Source organism: Lepeophtheirus salmonis, chromosome 4, assembly GCF_016086655.4.
Source record: "Lepeophtheirus salmonis chromosome 4, UVic_Lsal_1.4, whole genome shotgun sequence".
Taxonomy (NCBI): Eukaryota; Metazoa; Arthropoda; class Copepoda; order Siphonostomatoida; family Caligidae; genus Lepeophtheirus; species Lepeophtheirus salmonis.
This window is the reverse complement of record NC_052134.2, coordinates 37,539,564-37,563,501: the sequence shown is the minus strand read 5'-3', so window position 1 is coordinate 37,563,501 and position 23,938 is coordinate 37,539,564. Positions and strand designations below refer to the sequence as shown.

Sequence of the window (23,938 nt, the reverse complement as noted above, 5' to 3'; positions counted from 1 at the left end):
GTTGACTATATTAATCATATCCTAAAATGTACTCTTTTTTTAACTGTATATTACACTAACACTACCATTTGCCCTATGATATTTTATTTTCAGCCATTAATAATATTACAACGTGATTTAAGTGTTCTAATTCTAAATAATTATTGTAAAAAAGTATATTTCTACTATAAATTAGAAAGTAGTCTAACGATGGGATATTAGTTTGGAAAACCAAAATATTTACATGCATCTAAAAAAATACGACTTCATTTGTCAAAACTAATTGGTCCAGATAATTGACAATATTATGAATATGTAATATCCTTTTTGATTTCTTAAAGACACAATATCTTAATAGAAATCCAACGGTAGCTTTATTAATGTAAACCCAATTGTGGAAAATGCAAAAGAGAGGGAGGTAATTTTTGCAAGGGCTATGAAGATATATAAAAAAACGAGAAAAACTTTCAAAATATACTACAAGTAGTCGATTATTAAATTGATAAAAATCAATCTGTTAATAAAAGATGGTATCTAACTCAATGTGGGATTAAAACCTATATTGAAAGAAAATATAAATTATTCAGATTTTTTAAACAATATATGTATTGCTTATGTTATGCAATAAAATGAAAATAAGACAATATGTTTAGTCCAAATGTGCCAACACAGGATATTGTCCAACCCTCATCAAATTTTGAAGAGTTGTTCAAAAATTTAATTTCTAAAGGCTAATTACCTCTTGTAATTTTTTGAAGAAAAAAAAACAGTTCAGAGTGATCATTCTAGTACACATAGATCACGATGTTATCTCCTTTTTAAAAAAAAAGTAAGAATATAAAGTCCAAAGTCAATTGTTAGTAAGGTAATTCTTACCAATTGTAAAACTATTCTACATTTGATATCAAAAAATTGTTCACAGTTAAAAATGAGTCAATTAGAGTTCACCGATCAACGTTAAGAAATATACTAAGGTGCACGAGTAGTTGACAAACTGATTGCTGGGAAATTATATATAGAGAGAGAGTATTGTTATTTTTATGAAAAGATAGAATATTATGATAAAATGAAATTATTGGCTATTTTTACATGGGTCACAACTACATCTTGATTGTATCCGTTATCCTTTTCCCCAAAAGAGAAAGAAATTCAGTTGGTACAAGTTATCAATCCTTCCCAACTGTGAAACTACTCCTCATTTTTACGACAGTAGGAATTGTCCACATCTATACAAAAGCCAGTTGGAATTCAATCAGTCAATATTGAGTACAACTGACTACAAAGTATGCACCTTTTTTGAAAGTGCTGGCCAATAACAAAAAATAATGATATTTTCACTACTATATGATAATTATATATACATTTTAAAAAAGTGGAGTGACCATGACCTCCTGACCCCTCCCCTATAACACGGTTCCACTGACCTTTTCTTTCTCTCTCTCTTTGATAGAAAGGTTAGAATATGCACTAAATACATCACTGTATTAAGGACATTTGTTTTTAGAAAAACTATTGTAATATGAAATTTAAAACAATATAATTAAATAATTATTTGTAAGATATACACAAATGTACAAACATTAAAAGCTATGGCCATTATCTATAAAGGTTTAAAAACGTACCACTGTTAGATGTCAACAGAACTAATGCATTAGTATAACCATAAAATACGAAACTAGTTGAAAATAACTAAGGTACTCATTTTTTGTCACCCACAAAAAATAGTTTTAATCTTAACTTAAAGACTAGTTTATAGCTTATTTCATCTCTACGTGATGATATTCAGTAGTACTAGAGGCTCATGCCAAGGTATTAAGTCTACAGGAAAGCTTCAGTATGAAAAAATAATATTATTCCAATTAGAAAATCCCTTTATTATATATTAAAAAAAAATATGAGTCAAAAATGCAATTTCAACTTTTTTTCCATCTGTTTTATGACTTCTAATTACTCCCATAAAAACCACCCATTTCCAGATGATTATTATATTTTTTTCCCAAAAAGATAATTATTTAAGACAGGCTTTGAATGGGTGCATATCTTATGCTTTGTTTCATGCTAAAAATATATTTATTCTTTAGAATTACACTGCATATATGCCACGTTCAAGCTGTAACTAAGTCAAGTTGACCTATAAATGAGATGAAGTATACGTTAAGAGTTTACAATAGTAGATGGTGGTGCTACATAAACTGTGTAAATTTTGACTCTTCTGATTAAAATTACAAATAATATTATTTGTTCTATGCCACATATATATAAAATTCAAAAATCAACTGTTCTATTGCTGGTATTAAAAGCAATGTCAGCATTAATTAATAGTTGGTAAATGAAATAACATGTTCTATGATTATAAATTGTTATTTGACCCACAAATGATAGTTATAACTTTTACAAAATCCTTACTTGAACGCGAAATTATATTTTAATATAAAATTGACTACGAATAATTTAAGTCTGGAAATTCTAGACTGTTATAATTTTGTAAAATTAAAATATTTATTTTCCCAAGTTTGGGTCTGGACTGTTCTAGATTGACCTAAAAAAAAAATGATAATTTTCAGATATTAGATTTCGACTCTCCCCCACCCTCCCCGCATATCACTTGCTATAGGAAAATACATCGTTTGACAGTTTAAGACTACAGTCCGGACCGAAATATCGGCTTAGAAAATATCATTTAAGACCAAACAAAAAAAAAAAAAAATCAGTCTTTGTTCCACAATTAGTACAATAATCTGTTTACAATACATATGCATACTATACAGTTTTATAATGATTGCTTTGAAGCCTTACTTAAATTCAAGAAAATATATTTTGCAGTAAGAAATATTATTTATTTCTTTAGTGCATCAATAACATACTTATATTTTCTCTGCATTAAAATGTTAAATAAGTATAAAAACTATCATGTATACTTCGATTTATAAGAATATATGAACAAAATTGTCATTTTGTAATATAATATTTATAGAATTTCAAACATATTTTCAAAAAGTGTTATAAAATGAAATGGAATTTTTCTATCAGTATTTTATTCAATTGCTGAATAAGATAGAGATAATTGATAAATGGGTAGAAGACACTAGTGAACCTTTTTAATAGAGAATATGAATATATTCCTAACAACGTACAAAATAACATATAATGTATGAGTACCTATGGGAGCCCTCTAGTAAAATTTACACATCCATATATTGCACTACACTGTAACATATAATCTAATTTGTAAATATATGTAATTATTGGTTGGTACATAAATTGAAATATATTTTGAAAGAAACTGAAATATGAATGATATAAATAATTAAAAAAATGCTATTTATTCCTTTAAATAGTAGCGGGGACCAGGAAGAGTTTCAACAGGCTGATTTTTTCAAATATCTAGAAAACTTCAGCCACAAAGTTTATACGTTAACTGTTTAGTATTACATAATAATCCTTTAAGATATTGGATACAAATTGATTTGGAGGCGTAAAATCACACATACTTTTGTTTAATTGTGATCAGTTTCTTATTGTAAGTTATACTTAACTTTGCCGAACGGTCAATTTGCTGAAACTAATGAAAAATATATTTTATGATGATTCATCCTTTAACTATGATTTTTATTAATGTTACTCCAACTTTAAAAGATAAAATGTTTAAATATTTAACCTGAATTTCAATAATTAAGTGTTCATTAATTAATTATCGTCTTTGACTCTAAAATTCTCTTTTTGGCAATGTCATTAAACGAGAAACTTAAAGCACACAAGGGGCACAAATCCCTTTGAAAAGCAATACGAAAAATATTAACCCAAGAAATCCAAAAATAAATGGCGGACAATATTATACACTGTATATTTTTGTGATAAAGAGATAACATCGTGATTTATTGATTTACTTTATTTTACACCGGTTCAAACAGCTTTTTTAGACAACTGTTGATGTATCTTCTTAATAAAATAAATCAATTAATTAGTAATTTAGGATCATTTAAATATTGGAATTCGTGGCGAGTAATTAACATTTTAACTTACATCATAAAAAATATATATGTCAGCAAAGTGTTTGTTTAGCAAAGTTGCCGTTCGGCAAACTGTTCTTCCTGCAAAGTGGTCGTTCAGTAATTTGTCCGTTCGGTAATGTGCCCGTTCAGCAAATTGGCACTTGAAAAAGTGTCTTTGTGCGGTAATGACATTATAAAGGGGTCAGTTAAAACAAATGTTGCAATTTTCCCCGTATTGTATGTTATTCTACATAATTGTAGAAATAATGATTTTCATATGAGGCCACACAAGGAGGGGGGGGGGGGGGCAGAGCCTTCCCACCCATTTAGAAAATTTCAAATTATCATACAGCAACATTTTTTCCCGCAATTATTAATATTTAGTGTCACTTTCTTATTTTCTAAATCAAATTTGTTTGTTTTTTAACTATTACAAACAATTTCAACAATTGACTGCTCGTACTTAAATAAAAATTGTACGAGAAAAAACTACAAAATAAAAAACTATCTTTAAATAAACTCAAACAATGACAAAACATTGTTTATAGTTTGTGGTAATTGAGGAGTCCTTGAGTCTAACGAACTCTGAATAATTGAGCCAAAAGAACCAAGTTTTACAACTGTCCTCAGTCTCCCTCACATATTATACAAGATACTTACATTTACATGAATGTATTGTATATTAATAATAAATTAAGTAGGCATATTTATTGGGAATGAAATATGAATAAAGTATATACCTATATGTTTATGATTTTTTTAAACTGAAAATGTATTCAGACTGAACTTTTCATAATAATAAAAGCTTTATATACATTTAGAATAAAATTACTCATTCCGTACTTATGAGGTACAAATGTGAAATTCAAGAAATATTCATGTACGAGTATCTATCTAGAAATAAAAAATTATAACTTTATTCATGTGAGTATTATTTAACCCTTTGAGAAAATTTCTTTAAAAAAAATATATTAGATAATTTTTAAGATTCATTTCATGAGTTAGGTCCTATTACTTTTTGGCAAAAGATGGTTAGGTTTTTTTACTTAACGATGTGGGAAACATTTTTTATGGATGAATCATGCTATACAGATATTAAATAGGCCAACATGGAAATATAGTAAAATCGAGTTTTAATATTATTATGAATGAACCAAAACCTATACTCTACTTTTAAAAAGACATTATATTGCAGAGTAGACATAATTTTTTTAAACATGAATAGCTGTTGTTATTCCTATGTAGCGTTTTCAATTGACGTCATCCTTTTTGATGTCGACCATCTTGAGCACAACAATAACTAGATTTTATAAGAATACAAGCCATTTTTTCATTGAAATGATGAAAAATGGTTATATACAGCCATATATTTTGTGGTCAAAAGGGACAAATAAATAAAAACTCTAACAAAAATATATCTCTGTAACGTCTAGCTGTATCAAAACCGAATAAAAATTTAAATATGTTGTTACATCACCTTAGTTTCTTATTTAGATAAATTAGACATTAAATTCCATATCATATTTACAAGGATCATTTGTTTCTTTCCAATAATCTTACTTTATATTTTTTAATCAAGGCAAAACATATTGTAAAAATCGAACAGTGTAATATATATATTCACTTCTTACTGTATTTCAATGGCATCATGTTATATTCAAATTCGGTGTAAATACTTATTTTTAAGTCATTTTATGACAATTTTCAAGATTTTTTTGTTAATTATTCCATCTTATTTATTAGATATATCAACTCTATGTAGTGTGATCAGTCACTTATTTCCTAATGAGCCTTTTTTTTCACCCCTTTCAGTCTTTTTTTTTATTTTAGCTCGATCTTTTGAATAATATAAAACAAGGAAAGTGCAGAATTATAGCTTACCATAATAAATTCTATCCCCACATCTCTTACATTAAACTTCAGGCATATCATCTCATTAAAAAATATATTGATGAACAGCTGAAAAGATATAGTTAGTAGCTACGTTATTTTAGCTACTATAGTTACTATAAAGACCGATAAGGACCAGTCCTAGGATTTACAAGTCTTATAATTATCAAATTGATAAGACTGCAGTCTTTATAGCTTTTTTTAGACTCATCCAATACCAACATTATGGCATTACTTTTGTATATTATTCAATAAGTGACGCCAGTGAAAATGCTATACATACTTTTATACCGGGTGTAGAAAAAGTAATGAGACCTTCTAGGAATATGGTTTTGAATAGGTGTTGTTGATTAAATCTTAAAATTCCAATTATTTTTGAATAGATTAGATTCGAAGACTTTGATTGATGTACATGTTGTATACAAAAATTATATATATGTAGCGATGGAGGCAAGAAGAGACATCATTGACAATTTAATCCACGTCGGGAGGAAAACCTCGGACTTCATGAAAGCCTTAAACGTCAGCATGGCCACAGTGTGTTGGATCAGAAATGGTTTGGCTGATGAAAACCATAAGGACAAACCCAAGAGTTGAATACCCACAAATGTGAACCCTGAAGATATCATGGAGGCCTTTAAGTTCAACCCAACGATGAAGATGTCTGAGTACTCCAAGAAGAAGAAGGTGCTGGTCTACTGTGGGGACGAATATTTGAACGGCTGGAGGAAAGTCGCGAGGAAGAATTAAAAGGCCACTCCTATCCCAAAGTCAAAAATGCTTCAGCGATAACAAAAAACTCTTGAATGATCTGAAGCACAACAGCTACCGTGTAATTTTTGTCTCTGATGAAAATATCTTTACCGTTGGTCTACAACAAGTAAAATGATCGGCTGGAATGCTTTGCCAAGGCTGACAACAGTATCAGGAGAGTCACCAAAACCAAACATCCAGCCTCTGTGACGATGTTGGGGGTTGTGGCATAAAATGAAGAAAAATCCCTCTAATTTGGTTTTCTGTTGGATACCGGTTACTCGTTGCCGACTACTTGATGGTATTGAAGGAAAAAGTTGTCCCATAGATCACCAGGACCATGAACAAGTCCAACAAGGCCACGTACTTATTTCTGCAGTACAGGGTTCCGGCCCATACTGCTAATATTGTACAAGAGTGGATGGTTAGACACATGAACTTCTGCTCCAAGAACTTTTGACCTCCTCAGAGCCCATATCTAAATTTACCGGGTTACTCCATTTGGTGGCAAATGGAGAAGAAGGCCTGCCATGTACGCCAGTCAAATATTGATACCCTGAAGACCTCCGTTAACTAGCAGTGGAGTATGATGAAAAAGGACTATTTTGGCAATGTGTACAAGGGATTCCGAAGGCGGTTGGAGGCTTTCATTGAGAGTAATGGTGGCCAGATTCATAATCTGGTGTACATTGTTATAGTAAATCAATTTTATAATATAAAATTTTCTATGTACAACATCATCTTGATCAATTATTGGTATTTTAATGACTACTTAAAGGCACGGTCTCAGTACTTTTTCTACATATGGTATTCATTTTTGATTTAATACGTTTATTACAAATTCTTGTATTGAGCTGAATAGCATTACATTTTCTTATGTAATTAATATATTCTGTTCATTCGTTCTATACAGTTTGTGTCGATAAAAAAAGGTACTAATTTAAACCTTTCTTTATAAATTCTTGAATTGTTTTATTGTACGAATGATAAATAGTTAAATGATTTTATTGAAATTGATATCTTTGAATCAAATTTGTAGAAATATTTCTGCCTCACTTTAAAAACAGGAAATATCTGGTAATGTTATATATATACTGTATACGCAATTGTTAATTTAAAAAAAAAATATATATCTATATTTTTTAATATTTGACTTATAAATTTTAAATTAATGTAAATAGAGACTAGTGATGATTATATGGTAATTAACTTGTGTAAAGCCATGTTGTTTGGGTTCTATGTCCAATATTAGTTGAACTGAATTTGTGCTTTGTTTTTATCAGCCATATATGAAATTCTATTGACGTCATGTTATTTTTATGTTTTCCCCACTTGAGTCATAGATTCTTCTACTTATATATACTTTATACACGTATAGTTCTTAGTGCATAAATTGTATTTAGATTCATGTTTTGTTGTTAATTCTTTGAAAATCCACATAATAAACGATATTCATGGTAAATAATGGGTTGCATTTACCTTTTTAACGATTAAAAATTAAAATTTTGTCAAAAATAATTATTAAGCTTGAAATGTGTAATAAAAAAATGTGGGATGATCAATTTTTACTGAAATTTACAGTTTGACATTCGAAAAAGTGAAACACATTATTTTTGGCCCTATTTCACTCTAATATACTTTTGTATATGGTAATAGATGAAAAAATGACTCAATTGGGAAATGGAAAAATGACGTATTTATTCTAGGTATCTAGAGCTCCGTAAATTAGCTTATAATTTCACAGAGAGTACATTATAAATTTTTACCATAGGAAATATCTTTGTAGGTTTTTTCAATGATATTTGTATTATTTATATGTATATACGTCGTTTAAAAGTTGTAACTTGTATTTATAAGAAAATTGTGAATTATTAAAGTTGCAATACAAAAAGGAGAATAGTTTATAATCGGACTTGTGATGAGGGTAAAATAATCATATAATATCTTTTGAATTTTCAATATATTAATGTTGTAATTTTTGAGTTTTCAATCAAAATTACTAATTGATAAGTATGATGTTGCACATTAAATAGTACAAATACCCACACTGATATTAATCTTAAATACATAAAAAACACGTAATAATTAGATATTGAAATGAAAGGACAACATCGAGATATTATTTTAAATTACTGTTGTTGTAATTAAATAAAGTGTAACGAGGCTAAAGTATTGTAACTTGTACAGTCTGCTAATACAAATTTACGACTTGTACGCAGCTTATACCAACATAATTAAAGTAGTAGTACCTGTTCCATTTTTCTTTTTCTGTTCACACCAATGTTTCCCACGTTAGTCAACTATAAAGTTTATTGAATATAATAACATAATTATAAAATTATATTTTTAAATGTAATAATCGTGATAATTTTATAGTTATCATAGACATTAATTCTCTGTTGAAACATTTTATGATGTGTGTGAACGCCATCATCAATTGGCATATCTGTGTTTTTTTTTTTTTTAAAGTGAATTTTTTTATATATAATTTTTCAGGCAACGTTAGTTTTTAATAATCATTTAGTGAATCATTTCTTCTCTTGATCTCATTATATATGATTTGTACCTATGAATGAATTCACTAAATAATTTTAATAGTCGGCCTATTGTAGACCGTGATAATTAAAATTATATCATTTAATTAAGTTAATTATATTCTTCAATCCAAAAAATAAAGATGGAATTCCCAAAAAATGTCAGTACAATGTAGACTTGTAATTAGGCTTTAAGGATACAAAACAACACTTAAGGCATACATAAAATAATTTGATATAACACCTAATTACACAATTGCATTGATTTGTTTTTTTTTGTTTCACAATTAATAGCTGAAATAAAAATTATGAACTATTATTTATATATATTTTATTTAGATCATCTATTCAAAATATCTTTTCCCTTTTCTTTTCTCCAACTAAGGGGTCTTTTTTAGAATATAATAATAGTTCAATAATGAAAGAGGGAATTTAATTTAATACAATTGTGTATGAATATTTTTAGGAATTAAAAAACTTTATTTATTAGTTATTATTCGGATAATAATTAATTAATATATATAATATAGAATAACACTAAAAATGTCATACAAATTCCTTATAGGATTGTTTTAATTCAACTTTTTATTTCATTTAGTGTAGAATAGTTATAAAATGCTATGAAATAAAACAATTATGTATTAAGTGTCTTAAGGAATTAAAATATTTTTTATTTATTTTAACATTTATTGGAACATTAATGAGTTATGAACAAAGTTCTTCAAACAATTTATGCAATAAATAAATGATTGGTTGAACTCAATTAGATATAGGGTGCTGCAACATCACTTATTTTTTTTTTGTAATAGGGAGCTATTATGTTAAGAAGTAGTAGTAGAGTAGGCTTGGTTTTAATCTAGAGGCAACATTCAAAAATTTTCTTTGAAATCTAGTTAGACCAAGCTTTGGAGTTATGAAACATGTGAGTCTACCATCGAAAATAGATAATGCAAAAAAAATGGTTTGACAATTTATGCACACGATTAAAATAATTGCAATTTAACGGCTGAGTTTTTAGTGATGCAATGTATAAAAATCACTAAAATTGAATTTCTTCAATGTCTAATATACAAAACCGATTTTTTTTGTTCATTTTCATAATTTGAAGTTTGAAAAATTCTTTTAAAGCCAATGACGGAAATTGGATTTATGATGAAAAAACCATTATTTCTAAGACATTTTACAGAATCACCAAAAACTAATTACTTAATCAAGTAATTATTAACAATTAAACAATATTATATGTTGTTTATTGATTTTTTTATATTTTTGTATAACATACTTGCTCCTTTACAATCTCTTACTTAAAAGTTATTTAAAGAGAAACAATAAAATGAGCAAAATCACCAGGTATTAAAATATTTAAGTTCGTCATATGAACAATGGAACGTCACTTATCTAATCAGACTTACAAAATTTAGTAAAACAAAACTTAAAATGAATCATTATGGAACAAAAATAAAACTTTTTTTATTTAAAAATAAAACTTGCTGCTTTGTCTTTTGGAAAAAAGTAATTATGTTGTTGAAACTTTTATTTCAATTAATAACTATTCTACTAGTTAAAAAAAAAAAAAAAGAGAATAATTCATGGAATAAAAATTAGTGATGGGACAATTAATCGGAATCGGAGACTCGGGTGTGTTTTTTTGGGATGGGAATCGGTATCTGGAAAGTAATGTTAAATTTGTGATTCTGATTTCTATAAATAACATTTCTTAGTTAAGAAAAAAAATAGCCCCCCCCCCCCCGCTCAAAATTAAGGAATTTTTGCTTTTTACTAGAAAAGTTATATTTTCAATTTCTTTTTCCTAAAATTAAATATTTGATATTTAATTTAATTTCTCAATTTATTAGCAAAAAATTAATTTTTCAATTAAACTTTTTAGGAAATTAAATTTTTTGTGAAAAAATGTTTTTTTTTTAAATTAAATTTAACAAAAAATTTGGAGATTTTTATATTTATTTTCAAGAAGTTTATTATTTGAAAATTTTTTCTTAGGTTTTATCTGTGAATTTCGAGAATTTTTTTCAAAATTTGTAAATTAGTGTGGATTTTGGAAATGTTTTTTTTAATTAATTTTTGTAAATAGTTGTGAATTTTTGAAAAAAAAAAAAATCAAATAGTATACTTGAAATTTAAAAACAAAATTCATTTTTTTCCCAAAAAAAATTATTTTTCTTTTTTTTATCAAAAAATTTAATTTTGCAAATAAATTTCAATTTTTGGATGTTTTTTTTTTTTTAATTCAAGAAACCAATTGTATTTTTAAGTATTATTATTTAAAATATTACAAAATCGGAATTGGTATCGGGATTTTTTTAAATCTTTCCATAACTAATAAAAACAAAATAAATAAAGTCCAATGTATAGCAAGTTGTTTGATCTATCATACAAATATGTATTATTGTCCTTCAAACTGCAAAAATATCCTTTTCATAGATTTATTCATGGATTTCCAGATCTGTAAAAAAGATTATTTTCTTTAGAGATATAATTACATCTGTATTAAAACAAATTTTTAATCAAAAAAAAAAAAAAAACTAACATATTTATATTCATATTTTCACTCCGGAAATAAGCTTGTAAAAAAGAAAGGAAGTTTATAATAATACTGATCTAAATCATCATTTTGATAAAAAAAATATTTCCCTGTTTTTCGTTTCTAAATGAAAAAGATTATATTTACTATATACATTTTTTCTTCTCATAGTTAAAAGTTTCTATTCTTCACAATGATATGGTTGTATTGTACTTCAGAATTATTTAAAAGGAAAAAAAAAATCATTTTTCACAATATACACTATATAGGAGAAATGATTTTTTTTTGTCAATTAAACTTATGAAAAAATAGTTATCAAAAAGATGGTGTTATCTTTTCTAATTAAGTAATTTTAATTCATTACAAATATAACACATTTTGATACAGCAGGTATGTGACTAAGGATATAATATAATGTTTTTAATATTGAAACAATGCAAATGAGTTCTTAAGGATAAGGAACTATGCACTTTTTTTTAATACAAAAATAAGATTAAAAAAAATATTACCAAGCATAGATAATTATAAATATTTTATTAATTATTAAATTAAACAAAAACATATACATTTACATTGCACTTCGTTCCCAGGTCTTGACTTTTCTGTTTCTTTTCCCCTGACCAGTGTTAGTAATACGAAATGGTAGAGTTTCAACCAGCTCTTTTAAGTGTTTTTACCCTTGTGGCTTCCAGGCTTCCTCTCAAGGCTCTAGTTGTCGTTCTTTAGCTTTTTAATCTTGTTAAAGAGACCCTTGAACCAGGGAACGATGCTCCAGATCTCGTCATTTTTCCTACAAAATGCATTGACACGCAAATTCTTTTCATCTTCATCTCAGACCTTCCTATGGTGTTTTTTTCAGGACTAAAAAACTTATATAAATTTAAAATATCGGGTTAACTGAGTATATTAATTAATTTGTAATTACTTATTCGTAATTTAAAGTTATTTAATTATATAAGTTAAATTCATAACTTTCCATCAGTAAAAAAAAAGAAAATTTAATGATAAAAAAAATTATTACGCAGGATCTGATTCCCTGTGATACCATTCTATGGTTTAGATAATCATTGTGCAATATGAACTATTTTTTGAAGGGGTGTCAGTATAAATTGAAAAAAAATTATGTTGTCCTTGTATTTTAAAAAGTTATTCTTTTATGATTTTATAATTGATAGGTCTTGGTAAGGTAGTGTCATTTTAAACTATAATGTCAATTGATGTGTTTAGTAACACAATTCCTCCTACAATTTTAATTTGATGAATATGAATTAAAGTTTCTCAACACTTTGCTATTTCATCGTGCAATCACTTTAAAAAATTGATTTTTTTTCTATTTACAATTAGTTCCACCATTTTAATTTTGAACATGGATGTTTTTAAGTATTGGAATTATTTTATAAAAATTCAAAGGAAAAATTTCAAATAAATTCTACAAAATTATTCAAAATCGCAAACGCAGATACTAAAGGACCCCTTTGTATTAAAATATTTTAGTACTTTTGTCTTGCATAAGGATATATAAACCCTTCGTACTATCAGCTCTTGAGCATCAACTATACAATTGATCATTATTTTTGAAGTATGACGAACTGAGCTTGAGTTACACACGCTCGTTGCTACATTATTATTTTTTGGATGAACTAGTAGCGCAATTTTAAGATTTTAAGAGCACACTCAAAAATAAAGTATCCATATACAAATATACAAACTTTGCTTTATCAATATAGATATTTAATAAAAACCTTTTCATAAAAAAAGTGTATGTAAATCATGAAACTGGTTGAATTATTTTAGACAACATTTTCTAACAATGCTCAATAAATCATAAATAAATCTAAATCTCTTTTATTGTAAACTCCGAAATAAAACGTATAAACATAGATTAAGATAAGGTAATTCAGAATGTATAAAGCACAAAAGTAACAAACAGATGAAGCCATTATATTTTTCTAGACAAGTTACGAAAAGTATCAATATTTTTTAATTATTATTCCTATTTTTATTTCTATTACGTCATATTTAATATTTTGATTGAATAACTTATTTAATCTAAGGATCTTTAAAATACCCTTACACAAACATCATATACTACTCTGATAAAAAATAAACCGATACTTTCTAATTACTAACTGTATTCCCATTCGATTCTCAATTTTTCTTCTCCTTATCTTGGTACAAACGTCCACTATGAATGTATTTTGTATAAATGCATTCCTCTGTAACGTTTGGTTTTGAATATCTGAGCTCTGATTAGAACCTTTTATATTTTCATTATAATATTACTTACGTAACAGCTGAATAACCTCTAAAATGGATTAATTTTCATCATTCTTGATGAGTCATTCTTAATATGACAAATTGTATTCATCAATTTGAAATAATGATGTTACATCTATATTTTTGATATCAATGAAACAATTTATGTGTAGTAAAAATAAGTCCATTATTTTTCCAATAGATGGCTTTGGTAATGTGTTATATTTCAGGTTGTATAAGTGCGATTGGTTTACGCTAGATGTTGTTAAAAATATAAAATTTAAAAAAAAAAACTTTTCATAAATTTTTGCGACAGTTTGACTCAGTATTGCTTGAGCCTGCGTCAAAGACCTGTGAAATAGAAAATATGCAATATTTTACAGTTTTTCTCTAATAAAGACGAAAATGTAACCCCAGGAGACTAAAAATGTGAATAGTCTTGAGGGAATGGAAACAAAATATTAAAAAAATCTATTAATAACAATGTAGTTATTTTTACTAAATCTTATATAATGCTTAACTGTTTACTTTTTGAATGATTTCTAAAGTTGTAAATTTGAAGTACTTTTGGTTTGTGATCAAAAATTGAAAAATGACATGTTTTTGATAGCTCCTATCCTCCTCATTATTCTTTAAAATGTCGAGTTTAACAACTCCCCCTCCGGAAGGACAAAGGCACGAATTATTCTGCTGTGGATCATTTATTCTACTCTAAGTCTAACAAGGGTCCTTACTTATACCTCCCCAATAAATCCTTAATGTTTTTCATGTACACACTTACATGTTGGAAATTTTTTTGCATTATTCAGATTTCCAACTTCAAAAAAAAAAAAAAAAAAAAAAACTAGCACGCTAGGAAAAATTTCAACTCACACCATTTCTTAAATGAGTTCACCCGTTGCATGGGCATTGCACACATGCATTGTATATCCGACAAACAAAACATTGATAGTGGGCTAAATAAATTTACTTATGAATATGTGTATGCCATGTAATAACTTTTTCATGTTAAATAGTCCAATTGGGTTGAGTATTTTATTTATATCTATTTGTCAACAAAACAACAAGTAGAGCCATCTTGCGGAAAAATAACACATTTCCCTAAATTATGATAATATAGAATATAAAATTCTTTCATTTCATTCACGTAGAGTGCGCTGGGGAAGTCCTTCTGAGCAAGTCCCATTTTTTTTAGACAACTAGCGGATTATATTTGTTTTTAATTTGCTTATAGCCTATGATAACACTTTGCTACGGATATAGGCTGGATGACTTAAACTCATATTTTTTACCGTTATTGAATTTATAAAACACGAAAATGATCATTAACCCCATCAATTGACTTAGGTAGGGCCTAGAGTGTTTTTGAAAAATCAAATTTGAAGGGTTTGGTTTCGATTTAAATCCATATTTTAACGTAAAAGAACTATATAGATTCAATTAGAATTTAATGTCAATAAATTAAAACAATATAATTCAAAGGTTTTTGGATGATTTATAATAAATTTCTATATGAACATACTCGATTTTTCATTAAAACTGTATATTTATATTTCTATATATAAATACGGACATCATCAACAGTTTGATTTTAATTTCCTCTTCTAAATTTAATCAAAATCTTCTTTAGAACTTCATTATTGGATACATATGATCTAAATTATACTAATGTTAAACGAAATCTTGAGATTACGTAGATTATAGACCTCCCTACTTATTAATTTCTAAGTTATATACGGATTATATTTGAACAATTAAAATTTGTACAAAATTCAAATATTTACACTACTTATTATTTAAATGTCTTGTATGTTAATAAATATTAAATTAACTTTGTATACCTAGATATATTATGTACAAAAAAAACCTAACTTTTTTCCCTTATCCTTTATCATTAGCATCATATTGCGCTCTTTTTTACTTACTTACATACCAAGGGGAATTAAATGAAGAAATATGATTTTCTTCATTAATATAATATTATGTGAGGTTTTCATAAAATTTTAATATAAAAAGTATTTTTTCTAAATTATAAATTGTCACCTACATCAAATACATATAGTTAAATATCTTGAAAGGAAAAAAATATAACCTACCTTGTGTTTTAAAAAGAAACTCAAAATTTACGTAGTAACTTTAACCATTTAAAGGCCCTTTTGAAGGAGAGTAGCTTAGCTGGGATGACGTTGTATTATATAAGCTGCAATCCGCTATAAGAAGAAGGAAATAATCACAAATCCCCCACTATATTTAGTAAAGACATAGACAGGAATTGCTCAAATATCCAGAGGCTTCCGCAGGGAGAGGGGCTGAGGGTATTTAGCCACCGCCCTCCTCTAAGGAATTTTTTCATTTTACTGAAACATTTAATATTAGATTTTTTTTTTCAAAAAATGTTATATTTGAAATTAAGATTCATTTTTCAAGATTTTTTTCCTAAAGAATAATTTTTCAAAATAATTTTCCAAAAAGTTTAACATTTGAAATTTGATTTTTCAAATTTTATTCAAAAAAATTAATTTTTTTGGAATAAATATGGATTTAAAAAAAAAATAATATTTTGAATCTTTTTTTCAGAAATTTTGATTTTCTGTAAATAGCTATGGATATTTTATATATAAATTTTGTGACTAGGATTTTTGATTTTTTTTTTTTTTCGAAAAACCCAAATTTAATCCTGCGGACACCCCTGATATCGATCATTAATTCTACTCCAAGTCCAACAAGGACTTGTAATAATAACTTCCCAACAAATCATTAGTTAAATTCACCTTCTTTAATGAGCATACGGACTAGTTATTACTTTACAATTAGATGATCCCTCCTCAAGAATGAAAATAATAATAATAATACCTTTAGAAAATAAAAAAAAAACACTATTCAGGTTTAAACAACAAAAAATCTTGTATTCGTTTTAGATCATGCTTCTACAAATTTAAATCTTATGTTTGAATTTTTTTACATAAGTATTATGGATGGGCTGATATCAAAATGTTTCCCTATCCAATCAGATAGATGATTATGACCAATGATTAGATGTCCTTGTATCCCTGGATATATTTGTTTGATTCTGCCAAAACTGGTTTGTAACTTTTGCTTAAAGTTTCATATCCTAAGGGTACAAAATTTAGAAAAAAAAATCAAAATTATATATTTATTTGTAGCATTTCAGCGAGAAGACATTGTTCTGTCGTGAACCATCTAACAGCTCATTTACTTGATCAACAAGGTTGAATAACGGGGTAAAGTAACGTTAGCAAGATGACAGTACAAAAAAAGAGGAATATTTTAATGCAAGGCAAAGACGGCAAGCCTTGCTAATTAATCAATTATATCTTGGGCTTTGTTATATAATCTACTGTCAGAGAGACAAACTTTATTTTACACTCTTTTTAAGAAGAACATAAGTAATAAAACAAGTTGAGTAATCCATTTTTTAGGCATTCCCTAAATACAAATATTGAGCAACAATCCTGTTTTCCATTCCCTCCTTTTTTCTAATTGCAAAATTGTATAAAATATCGGAAAAATATCAAAAATTTCTAACAATTTTCTCCAATACGATGCAGATATTGGATATTTTGCCCGATATATCGATTTTTCTGATTCCGAATTGATATATCATCCCATGTTTAATAAGCACATATTGTGTAAGATACCTAAAACATAGATACTTCTATAAATTGACATAAAATAATAATAGATTGATCGATTCTACTTTAATATTTACACATTTAAATCTGTTTTAAATGAGGTGAACTAGATTATTTTTTTTTACATATAGGATCCAAAGCAGTATAAATAATATTTACTCTTTTTTTAAATTGATGTATGAGATAGATTATGCCACTAGGAAAATAAAAAATTCATAATGTTTCGTACCATGGAAATCATAGCGTCTATTTCTATCTTTGATGTGTAGTAAGTATTCATTTCCAGAGAGGGAAATGCTAGACTAATCACAGATATTCATCTCAACATCGGATAACAAAGATTGTAGTTTTTAAAACGCATCGGTTTCCTAGGTGGCTGGATGTTTCCGTAGCGTCCTTACATAATTAACACATTTTTGAACTCTCTACAGATTTGATGATAAAGAGTAATGAGGTAGCATCTTTAATATTTAATCCATTTTTTTAATTCCTAATGAGTAATATTGCCCCTCGAACAATTGTTCTGGTACATCTTTCATTAATTATTTCCGTTGCCGATATCATGAATTTGAAATAAACCAAATATTTCCCTAAGCATTTTATGATGTATCGAACCCATTTCTATAAATGTAATTGATGACTTTACCTCTAGGGTTACCAATTTTGTGACAATAGAGTATATTTCATGTAATATCTCAAGTAAACAGATGTGATATTCCTTAAGGAACTATGTACCCGGACCAAATTTTGAGTCATAATTGAGTCTGTTATTCAATCTTAAAAGAAGAAAAAGAGCTTCAAAAGTCGATATCTCAAGTTTATAAAATTATATCCTAGATTTATGAAGACCCAGAAAAGATTTTTTCTCAAAATTGGACGCCCATCTAACGAATAAGAAACTCCCCAGCCTCAAAGCCCGACATTACTAGTATAAATGAGTTATTAAACAATTTAGAACCAGATACTTCAATATTTATTCGGTATCTATCTTCGTTCATATATTACACGAACACTTGAGAGTTTCCATTTTGATACTTACTTTTTTGCCAAATTGTTAATATCATGGAAATCGAATTACACGTTTATGAATAAGTTTATCTCATACACTCAGCCTTTCGAACCTACTAATTTTGAGATAGTTATAGGGGCGTATTTAATATAAAATTTCCTGAATAAATCAATTTGATTTTTAATTTATACAAATTAGGATCTCAACTTTTTTTTGGAACTATCCATTCCTCGAATAATTTCTATTAATATTATTTAACAATTACAAAAAAATCCCGTATTTATTGACAATTTTGTTCAAAATAATTTTATTATTTTTTTAATTAAAGGATGTTAAATGTTATCTAAAATTGAATAAAATATCAATTTTATGAGTTATAAATCGAAGTCAACTTATAAATAAATCCAAAAAGACCGCATAGATAACCGTAAAATTCCAATAAATCTTTCTTTTGAATAAGATAAATCATAAGTTATTTTATAGCAAAATAAGCCTTGAAAAGGTTCCTAGATAAAGTATCAAAACAATGCATTCTTTCGAAATTTTTGTACTACGTAACTAAATTATTTATAAGCATAAACAGTATATTATAATATTTTAAAATAAATGAAATCTTTTCTATAAATTTTTTTGAAGTTATGGTTTTTGCGAATAAAAAAAGAAGATTCATTTATTATTAATTTTTCGTGATTTTTCTAGTTGCTGATTTTAATAATTATCAAGGTATGTATTTAATTTTACTTTTGTAGTGAACTCTAATGGCATTGAGATTATGATAAAAGTGTATGACCAAAATGAATCATTGATAAAGTTAAGTTACCTTCCTCCAAAAGATACTTAAGTAAATTTTTGAATATATATATAATGCCTACGACATTCTACTTGTTAGTTCCACAGTTAAAAAGTAGCCTTTGATATTTGAAATAACCTTTTGTAATAATAAGTATATAAGTATTTCATTCCTGATTTATAATGTAGAATATGTGACACACTTCAATGCATGAGCAATTAAAATCCATTCATCTCTAATATTCAGTAAACCAATGGTATTTTTGAAATAGTAAAAGGCAATTAATAATTATTCATCTGTATATTTGATGACGAATTAAAGATTATGTACATTCATGTTAAGCAAATCGTTCATTATTTATTATAATTAGAGAGTCATTAAAATATTTTTTAGATACAATAGGACTCTAATTGACATACAGTATATATATATAGATTATGGTATGTTTATTTTAGGTATGTGCAATGTCAATATTAAGAAGAAAGTGATGAAACGTCTAACCTTTTTTTGGTATTATCATAAATATTATATTAAGATATAATTCGTTATCTGGTACTCCTTTCCGAATTTTATAACATAAAAATCTATGACTACATTATTCCGTATATTATACATATTTGTACCTATGAATTTAATAGAACAACTTTATAAAAGAAAATTGCATCATATCCTAATAAATATTATAATTTTTGTTAGATGATGCTTGCTTGTTCAATGATAAAGAAGTATTCAAATATAATTTTTTTTAAATTGAATAAATAATTCCTTCAATATAATTTTTACACAACAGTCAAATGATAATTGAATAAAATTTTAGAGGTAGGAAGTTTCTGCGAGTTTTATTTAATCATACGAGTAATTTCTTGGTATTTAAATATACTTATGTATATTTAGCTAAAATTTGCTAAAAAATTGTTTTACCAGTTCGTTTTGTTGATATCAAACGTTGCATAGACGGTGAAGATGGAATGGGGCATGTTTGTTAGAAACAAAAAATAGGACTAACTTTTGAATTAAATTGCAATACTTTGGTAATTAATTTTTATAAATATTTAAAAGATATAGAACTGAAGTTTATACATTGAAACAAACAAAAAGAAGTATTTGAAAAAAAAGCTTATTCGAAAATATGTACTTGATAAAAATATATACAAATGAGAATGAAATTAGTTATTAATATTTGGGCAAAATTGAAGTAGCCCCCTAAAAATATTTTAATATCTATACCTAGAAACGCTGTCATTGTTTTCATTTAACGAGAATATTTTTAATCCAATTCAATTCAAGCTGAATGCAGTAACAATGGTCCTAAAGCGTTAAATATGTCGAATGTTTGCGACGAAATATCATTTAATATTTGTCAAAGTATTTGATTAGCTTAATATCCAAGTGCATACACAATACTTTGAAAAATTTACAAAATTTCAACGTGAGGACTCTGATGGAATTGGTACATTACTCTTTCAACGTCTAGTGTTTTTTTAAAAAGTAAAATCCGTTAGTTATTCACCATTATTAAAAATAAAGGTAAACATATGTTAATATTGAATGACTCAAATTAAAATATTTTTAAGCAATGATAAAGCCACCTGTATTATGAAAAAGTTATGAGTATTTGGTTATTTTTATCATCCCATACAATTATTTCGACAAGCCCACAAAGTATTTAAGAGTAGGAATCTTCGTACAATACATCATCATGAATAGCCAAAAAATGATAATTCAAAATGGTAAACTTGAAGTTTTAATATACGAGTACAACTCCTAATAGGGCGAAGATTCACATATTTAAGCCTATTATAAGTTGCTCTTAAGTATGTGGGATATTTTTTATGTGCACCAAAATTACATTATCAGCTGTACTATTTTTTAACACACAGGAATCATAATCTTGATAAATGAGTCTCATATGTATAGTAAGGTGTCCCTATTCATGTGAAGGATTTTTTGTCTTTTTCTTTTATAAATAAAGATAACAAGTGACGAGTTTTGATTGAAGCGTTGAGTGGACTAGAACATTTTATACATAAATGCAAATTACAAATTTAGTATTAACCACGAGTTAATTAACATTTTAGTGAATAGATATAAATTTGTCGAATAAAACTTTGGTTTGTCTAATCCACTGCATCTCAAAGAAATTCAAATAAATTTTATGATTGTCACCTTTTTATGTCTTTGGTACAGTATTACTAAAAATATATATAAATGCATGAATCATCGATAAATTTTAAACTAAAGTCGGTGCCTTGTATCCTTGTTTTACAAAATTTAAAAAAATCATATTTGTGTAGATGAGATCAAAAAGAAAAAAAGGTGTTTTGCATTTTTTTTTTTAAATTAGTTTTCATTTTGGGGGACACCTTAATGTATAGCTCATGTTGTATTTAAAAATAACTTTGTTCTCTCAGAAAGACCTTGAAAAACCTACTCAAATGTGTTGAAACTCATATAATATGCAAGTATTTAACTATGCGATATATACTACTACATATTATGGGTATGGGATTTATTTATATATTATATCTGCATATAATATATGTATAATACATAATTGTTAATTCCAGATGCAGGGTATTCATCTTAAATAAATACATATGTAGTTGGGTAGGCCTAAAATAGTTACAGCTCTTTGTTGCTTTCGTCACTATTACTGGAAGAAGACTTGACTTAGACAAATGAAAATATAATAAAACTTTATATATGCCCTATTATTTTAATCTATTAAGATGTTGTATCAGTCAATTTCCCCATTCATTGCATTTGAATTCAATTTGTCAAATGCTGCAACCGGGATTGTTGCAACGGAAAATAAAGTTGATTTTGATTGATTTTTTTCAGTTTAACATTAAATTTTATGAAGGAATATTTAATACTAAAGCGGAGTAAAGTTGCTTTAAAAAAGGTCCGAAATTGCATATAAATTAGTCAATAACTAAATTTGTAATAAATAATAATCAAATAATTGAGATATCAAGTATATTCAAATTGGAGTTAATGTCCTTGCCTCTAAAATATTAAATACTTATGAGAATAAGTCATAAGTCAAATAATCAGATTATTTATGTTTAAATTTTTTTATTTATGCTACCTTCTATTTAGATTTTTTTTTTAATATAAGAAAATCAAAAATTAAACTGAAAAAAATCAATCAAAATACACTTTTTTTTATGGAAAATCTTTTGAAGTTGTATAAGGTTTATTCTTTACTTTTATGTATAATTAGCTTTTAAATAAGACATCATACTTTACCCAACTTTTTTCAAATAATTAGAAACATTTTTTAGGAATTGTAATCCATATAACGTAGTAAATTTTTAATATTAAGTATTGAAGTAATTCCAAGTATACGAGTCAGTAACTAATATATTAATTCGAAGGAATGGATGCAATCCAGTTTGTTTGAGATATTCATTGATTTTATTACTACAGCCGAAAAACGTGATTCTTTTTTTAGAACTTGAAAAAGGAAGTAGCGTCCTCTCATATATTCAATAATCATAACAAAGATAATAACGAAGGAGAACAAACAGGGATCGCTCGTTGAACGCCACAAGAGTTCCTTCCGAAAATTACGGAGTAATAAGTACAATAATCACAACTAACACATATTATTTATTATATTGAGCAAATTTAACCCTTTGACCAGATCTTGTTGTGTTCATTGGAACCTTATTTTGATCTTTGTTATCGGATTCTGTTCTTTTGGGTATCAATGGTTTCGTTCTTTTATAAGTTTTAGCAGATGAGTTGTTGAATATGGATGGATCTGGAGCATATCTTACTGGCTTAAGTCTTTCTATGGACATGACGTCTTGTATTCCAGATAAATATTCAATCTTGAACGTTTGACTACCTCTGGATAGGACTTTCGCTGGACCGGTGTAAGGGGCTTCCAAGGAACCTTTGATCCACACGAATCCACACATATTCGGCAGTTAGGATATCCTTTGCAACAAACGATAACATTGATGAATGATTTGTACCACCTGAAATAATTCCAAAATCCAAATTATTAAAATATACTTTTAAATTTGTTATTGTTTGGTCCACAATATTAGGTAAATTATTTTTATCGTCAATGAAATTACTAGGTGTCATAATTTTAGAACCAGTCAAAGCAGTAAACTGAGGTATTGAATTTGCTGAAGAATCAGACTAGATAAAGCAAAATATCATTGCAGATTTTGTGACCCTATGCAGTCTTTCTATCATTCCATTAGTTTGGGGATGGTACTATGAGTGATAGTTGATGGAACAATTCAGACTCAAACTGTTTTCCACGATCAGTAATTACGTATAATGGTACTCCAAATCGAGAAATCCATACGTATATAAAGCATTTGCAATAGCAGATGTAGTTATATCAGTTAATGGACAAACTTCAATCCATCGAGAAGCTCTGACAATACAAGGTTATTAGTATTTACCTATACGGTAAAAGCAAAGATTGTCCCGGAATTTCTACAGGTGGTGGTAGATGATCCACAATATCCAAATGAATAGATTGAAATCTACCACCGGAATAAAATAGTTGAAT

At 27.1% G+C, this 23,938-nt stretch overlaps 1 protein-coding gene across 3 annotated transcripts in view; it reads left to right on the top strand.

Annotated features, from left to right (window-relative positions):
- Positions 1-23,938, top strand: part of LOC121115881 (uncharacterized) — a 72,230-nt gene that overhangs the window by 23,638 nt on the left and 24,654 nt on the right. The window contains exon 2 of one of the 3 annotated variants that reach the window (XM_071887880.1): positions 19,854-19,908. The exons of the other annotated variants lie outside the window; for them this stretch is intronic. The gene's annotated coding sequence lies outside the window, so the exon portion shown is untranslated. The remainder of the gene's footprint in view (positions 1-19,853; positions 19,909-23,938) is intronic. 3 annotated transcript variants of the gene reach the window in all.